The sequence below is a fragment of the Nannospalax galili genome, unplaced genomic scaffold, assembly GCF_000622305.1.
Source record: "Nannospalax galili isolate Female #2095 unplaced genomic scaffold, S.galili_v1.0 scaffold424, whole genome shotgun sequence".
Classification (NCBI taxonomy): domain Eukaryota; kingdom Metazoa; phylum Chordata; class Mammalia; order Rodentia; family Spalacidae; genus Nannospalax; species Nannospalax galili.
In genome coordinates this window covers 2,190,014-2,212,352 of record NW_008352334.1, presented here as the reverse complement: position 1 = coordinate 2,212,352, position 22,339 = coordinate 2,190,014, and the positions used below count along the sequence as shown (strand labels likewise).

The window sequence follows — 22,339 nt, the reverse complement described above, 5'->3', positions numbered from 1 at the left end:
CCTGTGTAGATTAGCACCTATGTGGGGGAGCCTCTGCAGGAAGGAGACCTGGTATAGAGAAGCCCCTCTGTGGTGAAGCCCCTGTGTGGACCCAGGGGTCTTTCCCCAGAGGAGCGGGAAGCACGCAGGCACACTGGGCATGGGGGTTTGTCCAGAATATAATAATGGGCTGGTGGCCTCATCAGAGAATGCCCTGTTTCTGTGGATGGCTAGAGCCATGGCCAGTCAGTTGTCAGAGCTGCCTCAAGTGAGAACAGAAAGACCTCTCTGTGGGCAGCCAGGGATACTCTAGGCTGATAGAGGACCCAGGATACATGGAGTATCCATACCCACAAAATACCAAGCAGAAAGAATCCCAACATTCACATGGGTTGAAGCGAATGAGCCAACAAATTCCCAGAGGTGAGAGAAAAGTCAGGAATGACACATTGGCCTGGGTAAAGAACGGCTCCAGTCAGTTACAGATGGTCCACATCTAACCTAAGCCTTCCTGTCTGCCCTGCTCCCCCGGTCATTGCCCACTGGCCACAGCTGAATAGCTCCTCTCTACCCCAGAGGCCCAGAAATGCCGATGAAGACTTCTGTCAGGCTGGCAACTAAACCAGGTGCTGGGGATATAGTGCTGGGTGTGCCTCAGGTTACCTGTGAGGCTACCTGACTGGAAACCGTTGGGTTAGCGATGGAAGAAAGGCAAATTGCCTGCTTCCTTTGGCAGTGTCTGTTGCAACTGTTAACCTTCAGGGAAGGGGCAATGCTGTTTGGCCAAGCTTTGTGCCTTTGACCCAAGCCTGAGGTCCTTGCTGGGATGTGTGGGTGGCTTGGTTGGCTGGTTCCTTAACTGACAGGTGTGGGACAGGTATTTCTTCAGCTGAAGTGTGACATTGCATGTTCTATTCACATTTCTTTGTCTTTGTAACCTTCTTTTTTTTTTTGGTCTTTTTGAGACAAGGTCTCCCTGTAGCCCCAGCTGGCCTGGATTCACTATGGAGACCAGGCTGGCCTCGAACTCAGAGAGATCCACCTGCCTCTGCCTCCTGAGTGCTGGGATTAAAGGTGTGTGCTACCACACCTGGCCTACCATCTTTTTTTTTATTTTTAATTTTTGCGTGTATGATGTGTTGCCTGTGTGTATGTAAGTGCACCCATGTCATGCAATGCCTGTGGAGGTCAGAAGAGGGTGTTGAATCCCCTGGAACTGGAGTTAGGATGGTTGTTAATCACCGGTGATGTGGGTGCTGGAAATCAAACCCAGGTCCTCTGAAAGAGCAGCTAGTGCTCTTAAACCTCTGAGCCATCTCTCCAGCCCATAACCATCTGATGGACACTGTCCATAATGCCATCTTCAGATGAGGACACTGAGCTTTTGAAGATTGCCATGTAGGCCCAGGGAGATAGCTGCTGGCATTCCCTGGGACTCTTAGCTGGGCCAGATCCTAAGTCAATATCAGCCCAACTACACTGACCCCTGGCGCTTTGCTTCCTTTGGATTCTGTTATGAAAGAAAATTAGAAAAGAATCTTAGTGTGCCTCAAAGGCTTTTTAATTAAATATAACTCATTTAATTTAAACAACTTGAAGTTCCATTTGTAATATGTGTTAGGGTAGCACAATGCAATGTCTTCAAAGTGTGGGGAGGTGTTTTCCTTCCTGAGGAAAGGCAGTGCCCAAGACACCACAGCCCAGTGATTATTCAGACAACAACCAAACTCACCAAGTCCTGAACAAGGCAGGTGTGGTAGAGGCTCCCAGGAGTGGTGGGAGTCAAGGTTCCTCGGGCTATAAACACGGAAGGAGGGACACCCAGGGAGGGCTCAGCACAGCTGAGCTCCAGTATGTGCTCAGCCAATGGAAGCAGCTCACTGCCCATTCTAGGGCCCACTGTTGGCTCTTGTGCTCACAGCTCTTCCATTCCCTCTGCCTCCTGTACTGCCCGGGGACTCTAAGCACAGAACCAGGAGGTGAAGAGATGATTCTGGAGACCGAAGCTTGCTTGGTGGGCAGGAGGAGGAACAGGAGGAGGGGATGGAACAGTCTAGAGCAAATGAACTTGGCACTCAGATCTGTCCTGTAGAATAATCCCTTGAGGGCTTTCTTGCCTCCCTTATCCAAAAAGGCTCCCCCTGTGGCTGATTCCCCCTTCCTCCCTGTCCTGCCCCATGCTATGGCACTCTCACCATGGAGTTGTTTCCCTGTTTTCTGTGTTTGTCTCTATATAAGAGCTAAGCCTCATGGGGACTGGGACTATGGCTGTCTTGTGTGCTGTATCTGGGGCCAGTAATAGTTGAATGAATGGCTATAGTAGGCGATTAAGGGACAAGTACATGAAATGCTCATAGACCCACCAGGAGGTCTGCTGAGAGCCCCTGATGAGGAGTTGTGTCGGGGGAGGGTTAAGCCCGGGAAATAAGAGGGGCAGGGTGTGGTGGGAAGACAGCCTGCTGCTGAGGAGATGAAGAGGTGGGGCTGTTGCCCAGTTGGCCAATTGCTTGCCCACCGTACAGCACCATATAAACTGGGCAGGGTTAGTACACATCAGTAGAGGCAGGAAGATCAGAAGTTCAGGGTCATCCTTAACGAACAGTGTGAGGCCAGCTCGGACTCCATGGGATCCTGATTCAAAATGAAAGGAATGGGAAGGTGGTGGACGTGCTCTGGAGATGGGAGGGGACCCTGGCCAAGGAGGAAGAGCAGAAGGAAAGGGACCTGTGTCTGAGAGAGACGGAAGTTTCTGGTTGGAATGCCCTCAGACATCAGCCTCTTTAGGTGCATCTGTCTTCCCCCGGTCTCATCAGACACCCCTCTCGCCCAGCTCTGGCCTGTAGCTGCCCTCTGCCTGCTGGCTCACCTTCAGGTTTCCATCAGCTCCATCCACCCCGAGCCTAGCACAACTCTGTGGCATTTCGCACCTCTATGTTGGAGGTTCCATAAGGGGAATCTCTAACTCCCTGAGTTGAATAGGAAATAGAGACAGGCATGAGGACTGCCAGAGGGCAGACACCCCCCACACCTTGCTTGCTTTTTCTGTCTCTTAATTTCCTAGGCACTGGCTTATTCTAACCCTCACCTTGGGCTTGCAGCTGGCACTGAAAAAGAAGTGGCAGATTAGAACATTGTGTTAAACAGGTTGATGCTGTTATGTCATCTATGGGATGGTCCCTGGGGCATCATGAATGAATAATTAAAGCTTAAACTTCTGCCCTCTCCTTCCCGGAGACACCTGCCCTTGCTCTTTGTTCTGCTTTGCCAGACACTTAACCTGGTGGCCTTGATTCTTCAGTGGAGCCTGGACTGCTGGGGTAAGGCCTGGCGGGGGGTGGCACTTACGTGTTTGACACAACACCTGGTAGGTACAAAGTTTCTCAGAATATGGCTGGGGATATAGCTCAGTTGACAGGTTAGGGTTATAAACTGGACCTGATGGTGTATGCCTACAATCTCAGCGCTCCGGAGGTGGAGGTCAAAGGATCAGAACTTCAAGGTCATCTTTGACTGCATAGCAAGTTTGAGGGTAGCCTTGGCTACATGTGTCCCTGTCTCAAAATAAAATGGAATAAAATAAAAGCTGCTCAGAGTGTGGAATCTATTTGAGGGTCTCCTGTGCTTCTGCGGAAACTGACTTGTAAAGGGAGAGTGGATACTGACAGTGTCCCAGAACCTGGTGGAAAACTGCACTGTCCCCTGAGCTCTAACCAGAAGTTCTTAATATAATCTGATTTCATCCTGTGATCAAAAATGTTCCGTGAAGGTGGGAGGATAGAGGATCTGTGGACCTCAGGACTGGGCCAGATGCCGAAATGGTTCAACAGTCACCTGCAGGCATGGCTTCATGTGTGAGAGTGGCTCTGCAGAGGCCAGCCCATGTTTCACGAGGCCTGCTTTATGTGGATGGGCTGTCAAGTTAGAGCCTCAGGTTGTGGACTGTTACAGTCCTGGACCCAGTGATCGCTGTTTCTAGGGAGACATGGATTACTTTTCATGTCTAAAAGTTCATTCAGTTTTAGTTTGTTGGGTTGTTAAGTGTCAAGTGTGTCTATCCATTCTGTGGTCCCTCAGTAGCACTGTGCAGGTGCTGATGTCTGTGACACAGTGGCGCAGTAGATGAGAGTGCTATCGATTCCATTCAGTGCAGCTTAGTGTCCTCTTGTTGAGCTGTGGAGGCTTTGCTATGGAAAACGACCTTACACTGAGAACTAACCTTTTTGAAATTGCAAGCAAGCAAATAACATTGTTATATAAAGTGTTAGTGATCTCTAGATTTTAAAATCACTAAATCTTCATATTTTATCTGTTACAATGTGTGTGAGTGAGTGAGAGAGAGAGAGAGAGAGAGATCGAGATCGATCCTGGGGATCAAGGCTGGGGCCTCACACATGCTAGGCCATCTCTAAATTTCCCGGCTGACCTTGTACTTACTCAGTAGCCCAGGAAGGCCTTGAACTCGCCATCCTCCTGCTTCCATCTCTTGAGTAGCCAGAATTACCAGCTACACCATGAGGCTCAGCATCTATTACGTTGTGTGGAAGTGGGGGGGGGATAAATATGTTCACAGGTATGTAGATACACATGCAAATGCATGAGGAGACCATAGGCTTATATTAAATGTCTCCCTCAATCACGTCTTATATATTGAGAGAGGGCCTGTCACTTGAACCCAGAGCGCACCTGTTGGGCTGGTCTAGCTAGCCAGTTCTCTCCAGGGACTCCCTGTCCTTGCCTCTGTTTGCTGATTACACACAGTTCCAATGTCCACCCAGCGTTTACATGGTGCTGGGGATCTGATCCTCATGCTTGCCCAGCAAGTGCTTTATGACTGAGACATCTCCCAAGCTCAGTGCTACTTTTAAGAATGAGAAAGCGAACATCTGAATCATCTCATTTCCTGAGGCTCTGACAACTGGCCCCACACTTTGTTCTGTCAGGTGTCTGGAAATCACCATGGTTCCCATTTCTATTTAGTGTGACATCTCTCTTCTTCGCTGACCACCCCCTGTTCCCTGTCAGAGCCCTGGATGGAACGTGTCTGGATTTTGCCCATGTTTCTGAGCCGTCTCCCACTTTGTCCTGGCAGGGCTATGTCTGCCCATTGCACAGATGGGGTAAGTGGAGTGAGAGGTACCTGGGCTGCAGTGGGTGGAGCAGCTGCTAAAGGATACAGATCAGAGGCTTCGAGGGTCTGGGGAGTGCCCCAGTCTACCTCATAGGCATCTGATTGATGTTCCCAGGTGTGTGCATAGGATGCTGTCCATAGGTTTATCACAGCGATTTATTTTTCAATAGTACAGTCTGCAGCAGCAAAGTGATTGCTTTGCTATTAAAAATAAAAGCTATGCAGACATGAATTTTTTTTTTTTTGAGACAGGGTCCCTCGTAGTTCAGGCTGGCCTCAAAGCCTCCATGCATCAAAGGATGATCTTGAACTCGTGACCTTCCTGCCTCCAGTTCTGAAGTGCTGAGATTACAGGCCTGCACCATCACACGATGCTAGGGTTGACTCCAGGGTTTCGTGCTAGGCAAACACTCGAACAACTGAGCTACATTCCCAGCCCATGGTTATTATTTTTTTTTGTCTTGCTAAGCCTCCCCTTAAACTCTCTGGCTTGGTTAGTTTAGCCTTCCCAGTGCCATGTGAATTCTGGTCTCATCATATTGGTCCATTCATGATTAGATGAGAAACAGAAGGCATTCAGAACCTGCTCACCTGCCTATTGGTATTTTGACTCCAAAGTGTCATAGAATCACACTTTCTTTGACTATACGGTCAGGCCCAGCTTCCATCCTTTAGCTCTTGGACTTCTGTGGCAGTGTGTACACAAAGGAGAGTCTGTCTGACCAGGCAGCTTATGGGCAGCGCTGGGTAGGGCTGGTGGACAGGTACTAGGGCCCTTGATGTGAGCCAAATGCCCCCAGCTACCTGAGCATCTTAAAGCCTCCAATTATCAACTTTGCCCTCTCACACTGACCTGCCTTTAAAGCAGTAGGAGTTCACAGACCTCTCCCCTAACCGCAGAGCACTCCAGGGTCTCTGACCTAATCCTTGTGAGGCAAGAAGTGAGTTCTGAGCCCTCCACTAGGTATCATTTCTCAAGAGTTCCCTGGTTTGGCACTTTTCTTGGACACTTGATGCGGGCAGCCTAAGATTGGAGAAGCAGGTGATGCGGCAGGTGATACTCAGTTTCTCTCTTCTCTCCCAGAGAAATCCTCATTTATCTGTGTAAGTAGGTATGGGTTGGTGCACACACCTGTGCATGAGTGTGCAGAGATCAGAGGTTGGCATTCAGTGTCTTCCTCCATCCGTCTTTTGGGGACGGCATCTCTCACTGAATGAACCTGGAGCTCGCCATTTCAGTGAGGCTGGCTGACTAGCGAATCCTCAGGATCTACCCCTCAGGGCTAGGGTTACAGGTGTGCACCACCATGCCTGAGTTTTATGTGAGTGGATCTGAACCCAGGTCTTCATGCTTACTCAGCAAGCACTTGACCCACTAAGCCACCTCTCTTGTTTCTTTAGCCTGGCTCTCAAGCTAACCCTCTGCTTAATGTTAACTTCTCAACTTTCTTCATCATCTGGCTTTGAAGACTCAGACATGATATGCCGGGAAGTCTCGCAACTCGATGGCTTTCCTTCTGCTTCTAACCCAGCCATCTAAATGAAAGCAAGCCTACGAGATGCGTGTACTTGCTCAGCGAGTGGGAGCCAGTAACTGAATACTGATGCCACATAAGGCACCGCTTTATTTAGCTGTCTGCTGTCAGTCCAAGAGAAGATTTTAATTGCAGAATGGCGGGCATCTTGCTAGTGAAAATGAAAGTGGTTAGAGTGGAATTTTTAAAACTCAAATGAATACATAGATGAGCTGTGAAGGATGCTTTGCGGAAGATGCACTGGTTTTAAAACCATCGTGGGAGGAGGAGCTTGATGTCAGCATCTCAGCTGCGAAGAGACAGCTGTCTTTTCTGCACACAATGGTTCAGAAACTAAACGTGTGGGCTTCCTTTTGTAGCATCTGGACGTTAGGGTCTAAGGAACTCTGATGCTGGGAACTTTCTCAGCCCCTCTGCTGCAGACAGATGTGCTCAGCATTAGGACACTAGCACGGGGACCTCTGAAGTCCTGGCCCTTCCATGACCGGCTCCCATTAGCCTGTTCTAGACTAGCCACATTGCACTGCACCGGGCTTCCTAGTTTGTTACTTTTCTTCTCAGTCAGGGTGTGTATCACATCCTACTTTGCTAAATCACATGATCCACATTTTCCCAGGACTCACTGCATCCTTTAATACTTTGAGGGGCAGACTGAGACTTCTCCCCTAACCAGGGATGACTGGGAACATGACTTGGTATTCACGACTGTGTCCTGGCAAAGGTGCCTTCCCCCTTCTCCTGGGTCTCCGTCCCTGTCCCCAAGATGGTCATGGGAAGGCTCCAAGCCTGGCATTGAAGAATCTTTATTCAAACCCTTTAGTGGAGAACCTGTAATAGGTTCTGGATTATGAAAAATATTACTCAACACTCACATTATATTGATTCAAAAATAAAGATTATGCTATTCAACTGCACTGTAAAAATAGAGATTTATGGAATGGTAATTTCTTACTCACGTTCTTCTACATTATAGTGGGAGATAATGGACTCAGGAAGGGCACAACGAGGAATAAAGCCGTTGTGTTGTATTGGTTAAATGACATTTAAAATGATTTGGCTGTCAGATTCGTGGAAAGGTTATGAACAGTGAATGAAAAATCTAAAATTAATTCCCTACTTCAAGAAAGTGTGATTTATACCATAATAAAATTAGATTTTTAGTTAAAGAAATCTAGTCATTAAGTAAGGTTTGTGCGCTAACTCTCATTTATAACCATCTGGTTTGAAGCTTCTGTAGAAAATAATTCCTTAGACAATACATCCTGGGCTCTGGTGTCGTCTATGTCAATGAATTTACTTATGATGTTTCCTCTCAGCTTTTAGGGAGTTGCTTTTTCAGGGACTGGAAAGACAGATTCTTATTTACTTTTGATAACTCAGGGAGACATTCAAATTCTTTGCCTCTCCAAATGATCTCCTAGGTTCTTTTCACTAATTATCAAGGTGATGTGTCAGATGCTAACTGAGCAAGGTAGACACACAGTCAGTTCATTTAACTATCACCACTGCTCTGTAGAGGAGGACCATTCCTGCCTCTATTTTATAGATACGTACATTAAAGCTTAGGGAGCTTAAATGATTTAACAAAGGTGACGGAAACAGCAGTAGCTGGGGACAGGCCTTGATCCATATGAATCTATCTGGTTCAAAACTTCAACTTATAATCTGTGTCATATTTTCCATGAATGTTTATGGGTTACTTGTTTAGAGACTCAAGAGCATGGGGGAGGATTTCAGATATGTGTATGTGACTCTGATTGGGTCCCTTCTTTATTGCATAGTAATCAGCAAATTGTAGTTTTCCCTCAGTACAACTGAGAGTTCAGAATACTCGACTGGGTCATCTAAAAAGAAAGAGATTTATTTCTTATAGTCCTGGAGACTGGGAAGTCCAGGAGGATGGCACCAACGTCTGGCAAGAGCTTTCTTACTGTATCATAGAATGGCAAGGGGCAGCTAACTGGTTCCCCTGACAACACTTTAGTCTATGACCTAATCACAGCTTCCACCTTTTCACACTGTTACAGTGGCAGTGAAGTTTCAGCCTAAGTTTTGGAGAGAACATTCATAGAATCTTCCTCTTCTACTATATTATATACTGTATAATCAAGTAGAGCTTTAAGTTTGCCCCCCCCCTTTTTTTGGTCTGAGACAGGGTCTCCCTGTAGCCCCAGCTGTCCTGGAACTCACTATGTAGACCAGGCTGGCCTTGAACTCACAGAGATCCTCCTGCCTCTGCCTCGCGAGTGCTGGGATTAAAGGTGTGCGCCACCACACCCGGCTTTGTTCCCCTTTTCATCAAACTTCAGTGTGTGCTCCTGGATGAGCTATCTTATTTTAATTGATCACATATAAAATATATACCGAAGTGTACATTTCCTGAGTGCAAAGCTCAGATAAGTTTCACAGAATAAACACATCTGTGTGGATACCACCCAAACAGGTGGAATGTTTCTACCACCCCAGAAACCACCCCTTTCTGCACCCTGTCCTTCTCCCAAGGCTTGCCACTGATCACTTTGATGGCATGTTTCTGAAATTTATGAAAATAAAGCCTTACACTTTGTATTTTGCTCCCACTTGCCTTCTTTTACTCAACACATATCTGAAAGAGTCATCCAAATCTTTACATATTGCAGAACTATGTTCATTCACGTGGCTGTCAAGTTTTCCATTGTATGAGTGTGTCACGATTCTTTTGACTGCTGGTCAAGGTCAGTGTTTGGATTGGTCTATATTCTTGGCTCTTACAAAATATGCTGTGATCAACATTTATGTTCATTTTAGTGTTCATATGTATGTACTTCTGATAAACATTTGCCTGCAAGTGGAATTGTTGGGTCAGGAACATAGATATCACAATAGGGATTTTTGGGGGGGGAGGAGTGTGGTGGCACACAACTTTAATCCCAGCACTGTAGAGGCAGAGGCAGGTGGATCTCTGTGAGATCAAAGTTGGCCTACTCTACATATAGGGTTCCAGGCAAGTAGGGCTACAGAGAGACCCTGTCTCAAAAGAAAATTAAAAAAATATATTTTAAAGGGTGAATCTATGTGTGTGTACTTGTAAGCACAGGTGCTTGTAGAGGCCAGAAGAGGACATTGGATCTCCTGGAACTGAAGTTACAGATGGTTGTGAGCCACCTAACGTGGGTGCTGGGAACCAAACTCAGGTCCTCTGCAAGAGCAGCAAGCTCTCTTAACCTCTGAGCCATCTCTCCAGACCCTAGGTATCACAATAGTTGTAGGCATTTTGTCTAATTTATACAAGGTCTCCCGTGTCCCAGGCTGGCTTCATACCCAGTGTGTAGTGGAAGATAACCTTGAACTTCTAATGAGGGGCAGTGATAGCTGCTCCAGATCTATGTAAACCCTTGGTGTTTTCAAAGAAACGTACATTACCTGTTCTGTGGTGCACAGTGTGCCATTCCGTGAAGGGCCTGTTCACATCTTTTGTTCAATTTTCAGTTAGGCTCTTTGTATTTTTCTTAGTGATCTACAGAAATACTTTATATATTTGTCAGATACATGGATCACAAAAAGTATTCCTGTAAGACTTCTGTATCTGTTTAATCAATTCTCAGTATTGAATTCTGTTAAAAGACCTACTGTGGGACTGGGAGTGCAGCTCTGTTGGTAAGAATGCTTGTCAGGGAGCCATAAGGCCCTGGGTTCAATCTCTAGCACTGGGGAGGTAGAGGCAGGAAGATTAGAAGTTTAAGTCATTCTCTGCTACTTGGAGAGTTTGCAGCTTGTGCCTCCACACTCTCCTAATTGTAGCATTTGTGGAGCAAAACTTTCAGTTTTGATAAAGTCTAAGCTATCAGTCCTTTCTGAGGCTTCCTCAGCTCCCTCCAGGAGACATCTTCATCACCCAGGTAAAGGTCACGGAGATGCTCTTGGATACCTTCCAGGGGTTCCGTTGTTTACCTTTCACCTGTAGACCCATCACTATCTGAAAATGATCTTTACCTGTGTCGTGAGGCAGGAGGCTGAGGTTTTTTGGTTTTCTTTTTCAAACCATGCAGATGCCCAGTTGATCTAGTACCAATTCTTAAAGCTGTTTTTTTTTTTTTCTTTTTTTCCTATTGTGCTCCATGACACCAGAAACGGAATATGTGTGATTTGTTACATGTCCATATACCTTTCTCGCCCCTTGATTGGCTTTCTTTGGGATTTATCAAGCTATTAATCTTCTCAAAGAACCAACTTTTTATGGTGCAATTTTCTTCCCTATTATATTGATTTCTGCTCCTTTGTCCTGCCTTTTGTGTGCTGAAATTGTTATTTTTCTAGTTTTTAAAGACAGACGCTTAGGTCATTCATTGTCAGGCTTAAATTTTTTTTTTTTTTTTTTTTTTTTACGAAGCATGTATTTAAGGCTGTAATTTCTCTTTGAAACATTGCTATTTTTTTCAGTGCTGAGGACCAAAACTGAGGCCTCATGCGTGCTAAGGCAAGCACCCTACCACTTAGCTGCACGCCAGCTCTGTATCCCACAATTTTGAAAGTGTCATAATTCAATTGTTATTCTGTTCAAAGTATCTTATTTCTTATGCAGTTCTTCCCCACGGAAGTTATGTGATGTAGGTCTGATCTATGGGCCAGATGTTTGGGGATTTTTCTTATAGTCTTTCTGTTCTTGACTTTGACTTTTTTTCACTATAATCTGAAGGCTATGCATGTTCTCAGTGTGGTTCTAATAATTTGAAACTTGTTGAAACTTGATCATGGCTTAGCAACTTTTACAAATGGTCTATGGCTACCTAAAATGAATGTGCAGAGAGCAGTTGTTGGGTACAGTGTTCCTATGCGTGAGTTAAGTGAAACTTGTTCATCATGGTGTTCAGCTCTTCTATTTGTGTGTGTATGCGTGTGCGTGTATGTGTGTGTGCGCGCGTGCGCACGACTGTGTGGTATGAGACTGTATGTGTGGGGAGTGTATATGCATGTGTGTGATGCATGTGCTTAGGTATGTGTGAAAGCGTGTGCCCTGGCTAGAGGAGGACATCTCTTGACACCTTATTCCCTGAGACAGGCTCTCTCACTAAGCCTGGAGTTAGGTTGACAGCCAGCAAGCCCCAGCCATCCTCCTGTCTCCACCTCCCACAGTGCTGGCTTTACAAATGAGCACGCAGCCTCACTCAGGTTTTTATGTGGGTGCTGGGATCTGAACTCAAGTCTTCATGCTTGCACAGGAAGCGCTTTTACCCTCTGAACCGTCTCTCAGCCTCTCCTAAGTTCTCACTGATTTTTTTTTTCCTCTACATGTTCTTAGTTAGTGAGAGAAATTTCTTAAATTCTTTATCCATTCCTGGGAACTAAAAATGTCCCCTCATTCTTTTAGCTCTTACTTTTGGTCTGTTTATCCTCTGCTGTTAGGCGTGTACAGACACCGAACTACGGTACTTCCTTGTCAAAGTGACCCTTTACTTGCTATGCGTCATCTGTTTTCATCACTCATATCAATTCTTGCTTTAGAATCTATTTTATCTATAGAATCTTCTTTTAGTTGAAGGTAATATGATTTATCTTTTCTACCTTCATTCAAACTTTTAAATCCTTGTATATATCATGTATCTCTTTAAATATTTGTTGTTTTTATTTTGTGTGTATGAATATATTGCCTGCACATATATAAGTGCACCCATGTGGTGCAATGCCCACAGAAGTCGGAAAAGGAACTGGAGTTACGGATGGTTGTTAGCCACCATGTGGGTGCTGGGAATCAAATCCTGGTCCTCTGCAAGAGCAGCCAGTGCTCCTCACCACTGAGCCATCGCTCCCACCCCTATCATGTATCTCCTGTAAGCAGCATGCATTGGGTTTTATTTCCTCTTCCCCCCTGGTCCTTTCTTGTCTTATTTTAGATTAGACACTTGTTATTCTATTCTGTTGGCCTCATAGTGTTACAGTACCATTGAGGGCCCATTAAAGGAAAGCTATTTCCACCTAACCAAAAGAATGAAATTTGTGTCTATGTGGAGACCTAACCCAGTTGGGCTAGTCAGTCACCTGGCCAAGGAACCACCTTTCAGAAAGGCTGAATGACATTAAGCCTTGCTAAAGAGGTAGGAGGTATAATGATTCTCTCAATAATATATGTACTTTTCCTCCCAGAAACCCCCTTTTGGTGTAGTCATTTCCAGTCACAGCCATGTGGTAGGTTAAACCTCCCTGCATTTCTGCATTATGCAGAAAATCATATTTTCTTCTTTTTATCTTTTTCTTTTAAATATTTGCCAAAACCTGGGCATGTTTTCCTGGACAGTCTGGGCTTTCCCTTTCTCTGAAGCCATCCCACCTTTGCTAGATGGCTACTAGTCCACCATCTGGTTGCTGGCTGACCTCCATGCCTACCTCAAACAGCACAGCTTCTTCATTTCCTCCTCTCCATCCTCCTCCAGAAAGCTGCTGAGATGACCTGCTTGGCTCCCCTGTGGTTTTTCTAAGAAAACTGTTCTTACTGTTCGTTTTGAGCCCACTCCTGAATTCTTTTATTGATGAAACTAGGAATCCCCAGAGAGGACCCCATTTTCCCCAGTAACATACGGTACCCCCAAATTTCTGGTAACAATAACATTTTTTAAACCATTTTTAAAATAGTTCTAGGGCATTCCAACGTGTCTATCCATTTGACTTGCACTTTTGTGACCACACTGCCATGTAAGTTAGCTTGACAAGTACTTTTACCCTGCAGGACATTGCTGTTGTGTTAAATGGCCAAAATGCGCTTATATTCACTTTTAAACCTTTTTACAGGACTCCTCACTCCTCTGTGCATAGCTGCACATTTATCTCAGTCATTTTCCTCTTGCTTGGAATTCCTTTCATATTGCTGTTGTGAATCTGTTTGCAATGTTTTCTCTCAATTTTTGTCTAAATATATCTTTATTTCAGGTTCATCAAATTTACAATACGAATACCTCCATTTTAAAAATATTTAATTTATTATTTTTATTTTATACGTATGAGTGTTTGTCTGCATGTATGTAAGTTCATCTGTGTCGTGCAGTGTTCGTGGAGGTCAGAAGAATGTATAGCATACCCTGAAACTGGAGTTACAGACAGTTGTTAGCTGTCCTGTGGGTACTGGGAATTGAACCCAGGTCCTCTGCAAGAGCAGCCAGTGCTCTTAATCACTGAGACATCTCTCCAGCCCCACAAATACCTATCTTTTAAAAAAAGATTTATTATTATTTTTTAATGATGTGTATGTGGAAAGAGATATGTGCATGTGGGAGCAGGTGCCTGTGGCAGCCAGAAGAGGGCACTGGATCCCCTGGAGTTGGAGTTATAGGTGGTGGTGAGGAGCCTGATGTGGGTGCTGGGAATTGAACTTGGGTCCTCTGCAAAAGCAGTGCGTGCTCTTAACTGCTGAGCCGCCTCTCCTGCCCCATACCTGCATTTTCACAAATTCTAGAATTTTAAGGATGTCATGTCATTGTCTTCTGGTCCAATTTTCTCCCCAGAAATCAGCCACCAACCTCACCACTGCTTCTCCATAGGGAATACCTGTTCTGCCTCCAGTAGCCGCTCTCCGGCTAATCTTACAATTTCTAGGTTTTTATGGTTATTCAGTTATTTTACTGGGAGGAGCCGGGGATGGCTCTGTTTGTATTGATTATGCTTAGAATTTGCAGGTTCTCTGGCTTGCTGCTAATGAGTAACTAAAAGAAAGTTTTGCAACCAGGATTTCTTTGAATACTAATTCTGCCCAATTCCTTCTTTCCTCTTATTCTCATATTCCAGTTGCATGCATGTTTGACCTTTTCACTGGGTCACGCGTCTCTTATACACACATAATTTTAATTATGTTTTTCCTCTCAGATCTTCCATCTGATCGTTTTCTATCGACCTAGGTTCATTCAGCTATTCCTTTTTAGTTGTATTTAATTGGCTGTTAAATCTGTTGAATTCTTAACAGTCATTTAATTTTCAGTTCTAGAACTTCCATCTGGTTCTTAATAGATCATAGTTTTATGCTGATACTCAGTATCCCTTTTTTCTATGTTCTTCAACATTCTGGCAGCATTCTGAAGCCTTTGTCTGCTGATCTAGAGTCCATGGGTCTGCTGGGATGAACTGAGGTCTGTCTTGGATTTTGGTCATTTGATGTTGTCTCTTGTCATGTTTGGTAATTTTGGACTGCATGCTGGAAGACTGAACGTGAGAAACCTTGGGAACAACTTTTTTTATTTCCTGAGTTACATTTTTTTTTCCAAACAGAGAAAATGCTTGCAGGTCATCTTGATCTACTGGAGTACAAAAGTGATTTGAGAATATCGTGGTCCTATAAAGTCTGCACGCACAGAGCCATTCTTTCTTGATTAACTTCTGTCTCCCTGGCACCTTGTTACTATCAAAATCTGTACTTAGATTTTATTATTTGAGGCTTCTTTGAAATTACATTTTTTTTCTAATCCAGGGCTACTTTTTAACTCGTCTCTTGGCCTTTGTGTGTGCAGCTTGGTCACAGTCATACCTCAAAGGGAAGTTGTGTGTACAGCTTTGGCTCATTTCTTTCCAGATGAATTTTGAAAGATTTTTCTTCCTAATTTTAAACTAAGAAATATTTTTGCCGTGCTGAGGATTAAACCTGGAACACTGTACATGCCAGACAAGTGTTCTACCATGGAGATAACCCCACCCTTTCCTCCAAATTGATGCTCCTCGATTTCTGGTGGCATATCTAATTTTTATTCTTGGAGCAGTGAGACTTTCTAAGCTCCAGGACATCACTTCCTGCTTGGCTTCTGCAGCAGATGCCCTAAGGGTCCCCTGGTGGTAGTGACTACAGGGATCACATTGGTGAACTTTTCTTCTCCAAATATTGGCCCTTTGATTCTAGTCACCTTGGTGACTGTCAAAGAGATGCCTTTATAACCCTTTAGATTTCATTTTTTTATTTTTTAATTGATTCTTTGAAAATTTCATGCAATATATTTTAGTTGCGTTTAGATCCTCCTCCCCATCTATACCCCACCACTGCCATCCACTTAATTTCATGTACACACAGACACATAGACACACAGACACACACACACACACACACACACACAGCCTCTAGAGCCTTTCCATGTGGGTCTATCCACTGGAGCCCGGTCAACCTACCAAGAGTCTCACTAAACAAGACTGACTCTCTCCATCCCAGAAGCCCTTGGTTACCAATAATTTCTCAAGTAGAAACTCTCACTAGAGAAGCTTCCTTATGCAGCAGATGGTGATTAACATAGAAACCCACAGCTGGCCAAGGCTATAGAGTGCTTATCCCAGAATAGGACACCTACATCAAAGGTCTGCCTACCAGGACTTAGGAATCTTTGTGGAAGAGGGCACAGAAAGATCTTAAGAACCAGAGGTGGTGAATGATCATGGGGAAATGGCATTTTCCAGACAGCTGAGCAGTTACTCAAAAGAACTCACAGCAATGGTGACACCATGAATAAATCCTGCATAAGCTCAAGCCAGACAAAATCCCAGCATAGATATGGGGAGGTGGATAAGAAACCCCAACCCTCCCTGAGGAAGTGTTCATTTTGGTTGTAATCCAACTGTTATAATTGTTCTTAGCAGATGGTGTAGTCCAGGAAAACCTACTCTTTCAGTACTTGAAGTCTGCCTCATTCAATTCCCACAGCATGACTATTAAGCCATTACTTTTTATAAGGGGAATGTTGTTATATGCATAGATTTGATTATTTGTTTTTTATATTTTATTAGTGTATAAGAATAGTTCCATTATGATATTTCATATATGCATATAGTGTACTTGATTGTACTTGCTTCCTCCGTGACTCTCTCATCTCTCTCCTCCCTTTATCCCATTCTTCTCCTTGATCCTCCTCATTCTATTTAATGTATTTTTTCCTGTATTCAAAGCATGGGGTAGAACATGTGATACTTGTCTTTAATAGTCTAGTTTATTTTGCTTAAAATGATGATCTCTAGTTCCATCCATTTCCAACATATGGACGGTTTTGTTCTTCTTTATGGCTGAAAATACACTGTCTCACACTGTGTGTGTGTACATACATATATGTGCACACATATATATCCATTCATCTATCCATCCATTGCTGGGCACCAGGGCTGGGCTATCATAAACAGTGTAATAAATATGTATACAGAAGCATCTCTGTTATATACTGATGGTGATACTATCAGCGCCCACGTGGTAATGGTACAGCTGGGTCATATGATGGTTCTAGCTTTAGACTTTTTAAGAATGTTCACACTGGAAATCATAGGTGCTCAAGTAATTCATATTCCTACCAGCAGCTTATCCTGGCTCTGTTTTCTCCTGAATTCTCACCACCATTTGTTTTTTTATTGTTTTCTCTTCTCTCTCTCTCTCTCTCTCTCTCTCTCTCTCTCTCTCTCTCTCTTTGATCTTTTTGAGACAAGGTTTCCCTGTAGCCACAGCTGGCCTGGATTCACCAATGGAGACCAGGCTGGCCTCAAACTCACAGAGATCCGCCTGCCTCTACCTCCCGAGTGCTAAAGGATTAAAGGCGTGCACCACCATGCCCAGCTGTTTTCTTTATAATACTATTTTTACCGGAGTGAGATGGAATCGCAGTTCTGATTGGCATTTCCCTGGTGGATAAAGATGCTCATCGTTTTTCGTGAATTTGTTGGCTATTTCTGCTTCTTTTGCGAAGTGCTGATTGCATTCATTTGACCATTTGTTGATCGGATACTTACCATTTTTGTGTTTCAATTTTTGAGTGCTTTATATATTCTGGATATTAACTCTTTCAGATGGACAGCTGGTAAAGGTTTTCTCCCCTCCTGCAGGTGGACTCTTCACTCTGTTAATTCTTTTCCTTTTTAATTTGATGCCTTTGCCAAGTTTAGCTTTTATTTCCTGAGCTTTTAGAGTCCTTTTCTAAAAATCATTGCTTATGCCTACATCTTAAAATGTTCCTTCTACGTTTACCTGTTGTCGTTTCATTCTTTTATATGTAGATACCCAGTTTTCATAGCAACATTTGTTTAAGAGTCTGTTTTTTCTCTAAAAGGATGTTTTGGATACATATATTTAAAAACCAGATGACTATAGCTGCATGGGTTTATTTCTGGGTTTTCCTTTCCATACCATTGGTCCAGACTCCTGTTTCTGTGTAAGTGCTATGCTGTTGTTTACACTATGGTTCTATAGTATAATTAGTAAGACCTCCAACATTGCTCTTTAAAACAGAGCTCAGAATTGCTTTGGCTATTTGGAGTCTTTTATGTTCCTATATAAATTTTAATTTTTCTTCTAATTCTGTGAAGGTCCTCATTCAGAATTTTGATGGAAATTGTACTGAATCTGTAGATTGCATTTGGTCATGTAGCCATTTAAAAGGTATTAATTCTCCTGATCCACAAGCATGAAAGGTCTTTCCATCTTCTAGATAGTTCTACCTTCTGAGGTCTTCAATCCTGTATATCTCACCTCTGTGGCTGGGCTTATTCCCGAGGATTTTGTTCTTTAGAGGCTTGTGTGAATGTGATGATTTTTCTGATTTCTTTTATTGTTGCTGCATTAACAAGCTTCTGATTTTCTGGGACTCGTGAGATGGCTCAGTGGTTAACAGCACTGACTGCTCTTGCAGAGGACCTGGGTTCAATTCCCAGCACCCACATGGCGGCTATGAACTACCCTTAACTCCAGTTCCAGGGGAATCTGAAGCCCTCTTCTGACCTCTGCAGCACTGCATGACATGGGTGCACTTACATACATACAAGGAATACACTCATACACATAAAATAAAAATAATAAAGTATCTTTAAAAAAAAGCTTCTGGTTTTCTACATTGATTTTGTTTCCTGTTCTTTACTAAATTTTTAAATCAGGTCTAAGAGTTTTCAGTGGACTCTTCAGGGTCTTCTAATGATAGGATCGTATTGTTTGTAAGTGAGGATGATTTAAGCCCTTTTCTATTTGTAGCCCTTTGTTTGCTTTATTGATCTAGATAAAATCTAGTCTAAAAGTTCTAGATTGAATAAAATTGTGAGAGCAAATTATTTCCTGATTCTAGAGGAAATGCTTTTAATTTTTTCTGTTCAACATGATGTTGGCTGTGGGGTAGTTGGAAATATCCTTCCTTTCCTAGGTTTAGGTATGATTCCTCTATACCTAGCTTTTTGAAACTATGTTGAATTTCTGTCAAGTTTTTTTTTCTGCATCTATTGAGATGCAACATGATTTTTAGCCTTGATTCTATTGATGTGCAGTTTATGTCTAGTGACTTGCTGATGTTGAAGCATTTTTGCATCCCTGGAATACAACCAACTTGATCATGGTATGCGATATTTTAAACATGTTGAATTTGGTTTGTGAGTAATTGTCGAGGACTTATGTGTGTATATTCTTCAAGGAATTGGTCTGTAGTTTTGTTTTTTTGGTTGTGTTCATGTTCATTTTGAGTATCTAAGTAATATTGACTTCATAAAATGAGTTTTAAAATATTCTTACCCCTTTCTATTTTATGGAATAGCTTGAAGAACAATGTTATTTCTTCAAAGGTCTAATGAAATTCAGCAGTAAACCTGTCTACTGCTGAGATTTTCATCGTTGAGAAACTTATTTCTGTATCAATCTCATTGCTTATTTTTGTTCTACTGAGGTTTTAAATCTCCTCTTAGTTCAATTTTCATAGGTCATATATAACTAAAAATGTACTAATCTCTTTTAGTCATTCCAATTTATCAGAGCTTATGTTTTAAAAAATAATTCTTAATTATCCCTTGCCTTTAAGTACTGTCTTGAAATATCTCCTTTCATCTCTAATTCTATCAATTTGAATCTTTGTTTTACCTTTGTCTAGTTTGGCTAAGGGTTTGTCAATCTTATTCATCTTCAAAGAACCAATTCGTTGTGTCGTTGGTCCTTTGTATTCTTTGAGACTGTATTTCACCAATTTCAGCTCTGATCTTTATTACTATTTTCTACAGGCTTTGGGTTTGGTTAATTCTTGTTTTAATATGACCTTGAGATGTACCATTACATAACTTCAGATCTCTCTGATATTTTCATTTAAGCACTCGTAAATATAAAATAAACCTATCTCTTAGAACTGCCTTCATTGGCTCTCACAGATTTTTGATACATTTCCGTTTCTAAGAGAATCTAGAAATTTTTTATTTTCCCCAATTTCTTCACCACTTACCAATCATTCAAAATTATATTGCTTGATGTCCATGTAGTACAGTATCTGTAGTTTCTCTAGCTGTTGATTTCTAGATTATTTCATTATTACCTGATAAGGTACAAGAAGTTATTTCAGGGGCTGGAGAGATGGCTCAGTGATTAAGAACACTGGTTGTTCTTGCAGAAGACCCGGGTTCAAATCCCAGCAACCACATGGCAGCTAACAACTGTCCCTAACTCCAGTTCCAATTAAAATATTTTTAAAAATTATTTCAATTTTTTTTTAAATCTTTTTGAGACAGGGTCTCCCTGTAGCCCCAGCTGGCCTAGAACTCACCATGTGGACAGGCTGGCCTTGAACTCACAAAGATCTGCCTGCTTCTGCTTCAAAGTGCTAAGAATAAAGAGATATGCCACCATGCCTGGAAATTATTTCAATTTTTTATACTTCTTACTTTGTGGCCCAAGATATGTCCAAACTTCACAATGTTATCATTTACAAAGTTCGTGCTTGAGAACTGAGCTATCAGTTTACAAAAAAATCCCTCCAAAAATGTGTCATATTTTCAGCACGTGTGTGGTTCTGTATTGGGCCTCATTCATGTGCTTGGTTATTTGCAAGCTGCAAATGGCCCACATGTTTCAGGTTGGGCATGCCTGACCCTCGAATATGATGTATTTTGGAGACAGTTCCACGAGCTGCTGAAAAGAAGATATACTTTACAGTTGTCGGATAGAACATTCTGTGGATCTGTTAAGTCCTGTTCATCTATAGTGTGAGTTAACTCTAAAATTTCTTTGTCAGGATGACCTTTCATTGGTGAGATTGGAGACTGGAAGTCACCACTACTAGAATATTGAGGTCTACCTCTTCCTTTATGTCCAGCAATGTTTGTGTCCTGGACTTGGGTATACATATATTCAGTGTATATACATTTATAAACATCCCTTAGTGGTATTCTCTTTACTAATATATGGTGACCTTTGTTTCTTCTGCCTAATTTCGGCTTGAAGCCTGCTTCATCGGAGAGCAGTATAGGTGTGTTCCTGTTTGCTTCTAGATTCCTTTTGCTTAGAATGTTATTTCCCACCCTTTCTCTTTGAACCTGCCTGTGTCTTTGCCAGTGAGATGTGTTTCTTGCATGCAGCAAACATTTGGATCTTGTTTTTTCATCTGGTGAGCTAGTCTGTCTTCTAGTTAAGATTATTCATATTCAGAGCTATGATGGAAATGTGTATCCTAATTCTTGTCATTTTCTGTTTTTCTGATGATAGATCTCCCCCCATCACACACCAATTCTTATTTGCTGATCCATGCTTCTACTGGAAGTTATTATTTTTTTTCTGGGTCTAATAGTTGTGTTTATCTTATCTGTACAGAGAATTTTGTTAAGTATTTCCTGCCTTGCTTAGTGGTCATGAATTCCTTTGTTTTAGACTGATCTTAGATGAGCATTACCTCCTCTTCATCTCAAACAGTTAACTCTGTTTCATACAGTAATATAGTTTGGTAGCTGTTTTCTTTCAGGACATGAAATACATCATTCTGTGTGCTCCTGTCGTTTAGAGTTTCTATTGAAAAACCTGCAGTTATTCTGATGGATTTGCCTGTGTAGGTGAGTTGGTTCCTGTCTCTTGTAGCTTTCAATATTCTTTCTTTGTTATATTCCAGCACCAATCGAAGTGTAACACAGCATGAGGAGGCTCTTTTCCAGTCATGTTTGTTGTTGTTCTAAATTCGTCCTCCACCTAGATGTCCATATTTTTCTTAAGAGTTGAGGGATATTCTATTATATTAAACAGGCTCATATGGAGTCAGTGTGTAACTCAGCACTTCCTTCTAGACCCCCAATATGTAATTTTGGTCTTCTAATGATGTCAGAGTTCCTACATGTTTGCTCATAATTTTTCCTCTTTATTTTTAAAATCTTTAAATTTATTTTTATGCGTATGGATGTTTTGCCGTCTGCCTGTATGTAAGTGCACCGCATGCACGCAGTGTTTATGGAAGCCAGAAGAGGGAGTTGGATCCCCTGGAACTAGAATTACAGACAGTTATCAGCCACCATGTGGGTGCTGGGAACCAAGCTCAGTTCCTCTGGAAGAGCAGGAAATGCACTTAACTGTTGAACCATCTTTCCATCCCCTTTCCTTCCTTATCAACCTTATTTTCAAGCCCTAAACTTCTTTTTTGCTTAATCTGTTCTACATGTGAGACTTTACATTTAGTTTTTATTTCATTTATTGAGTTTTAGTTTCTAAGATTTCCATTTGTTTCGACCCTCGATCTCTCGTTATTGAACTTCTTGTTCATATCCTGTATTTCATTCCTTAATGTGTTCAGCCTTTCCCCTGAATTTTCTTGGAATTCGTTGATCTTTAAGAAAATCTCTCTTTGAATTCATTATCTGGTATTCTACCGACTTCAGTATCCTTGCAGTCAATTGCTAAATAACTGAATTTTTTAATAAATTGGGTAATCTTGTTTTTTCATATTTTGATGTTGAAATTTTTGGATCTATTGGGCATGTATCTCTTCCTTTTGGTGGTGTCTTC

At 42.5% G+C, this 22,339-nt stretch overlaps 1 protein-coding gene across 3 annotated transcripts in view; it reads left to right on the top strand.

The window, feature by feature from the left end:
- Positions 1-22,339, top strand: part of Fstl4 (follistatin like 4) — a 458,219-nt gene that overhangs the window by 12,552 nt on the left and 423,328 nt on the right. The gene's annotated exons all lie outside the window — the stretch shown is intronic.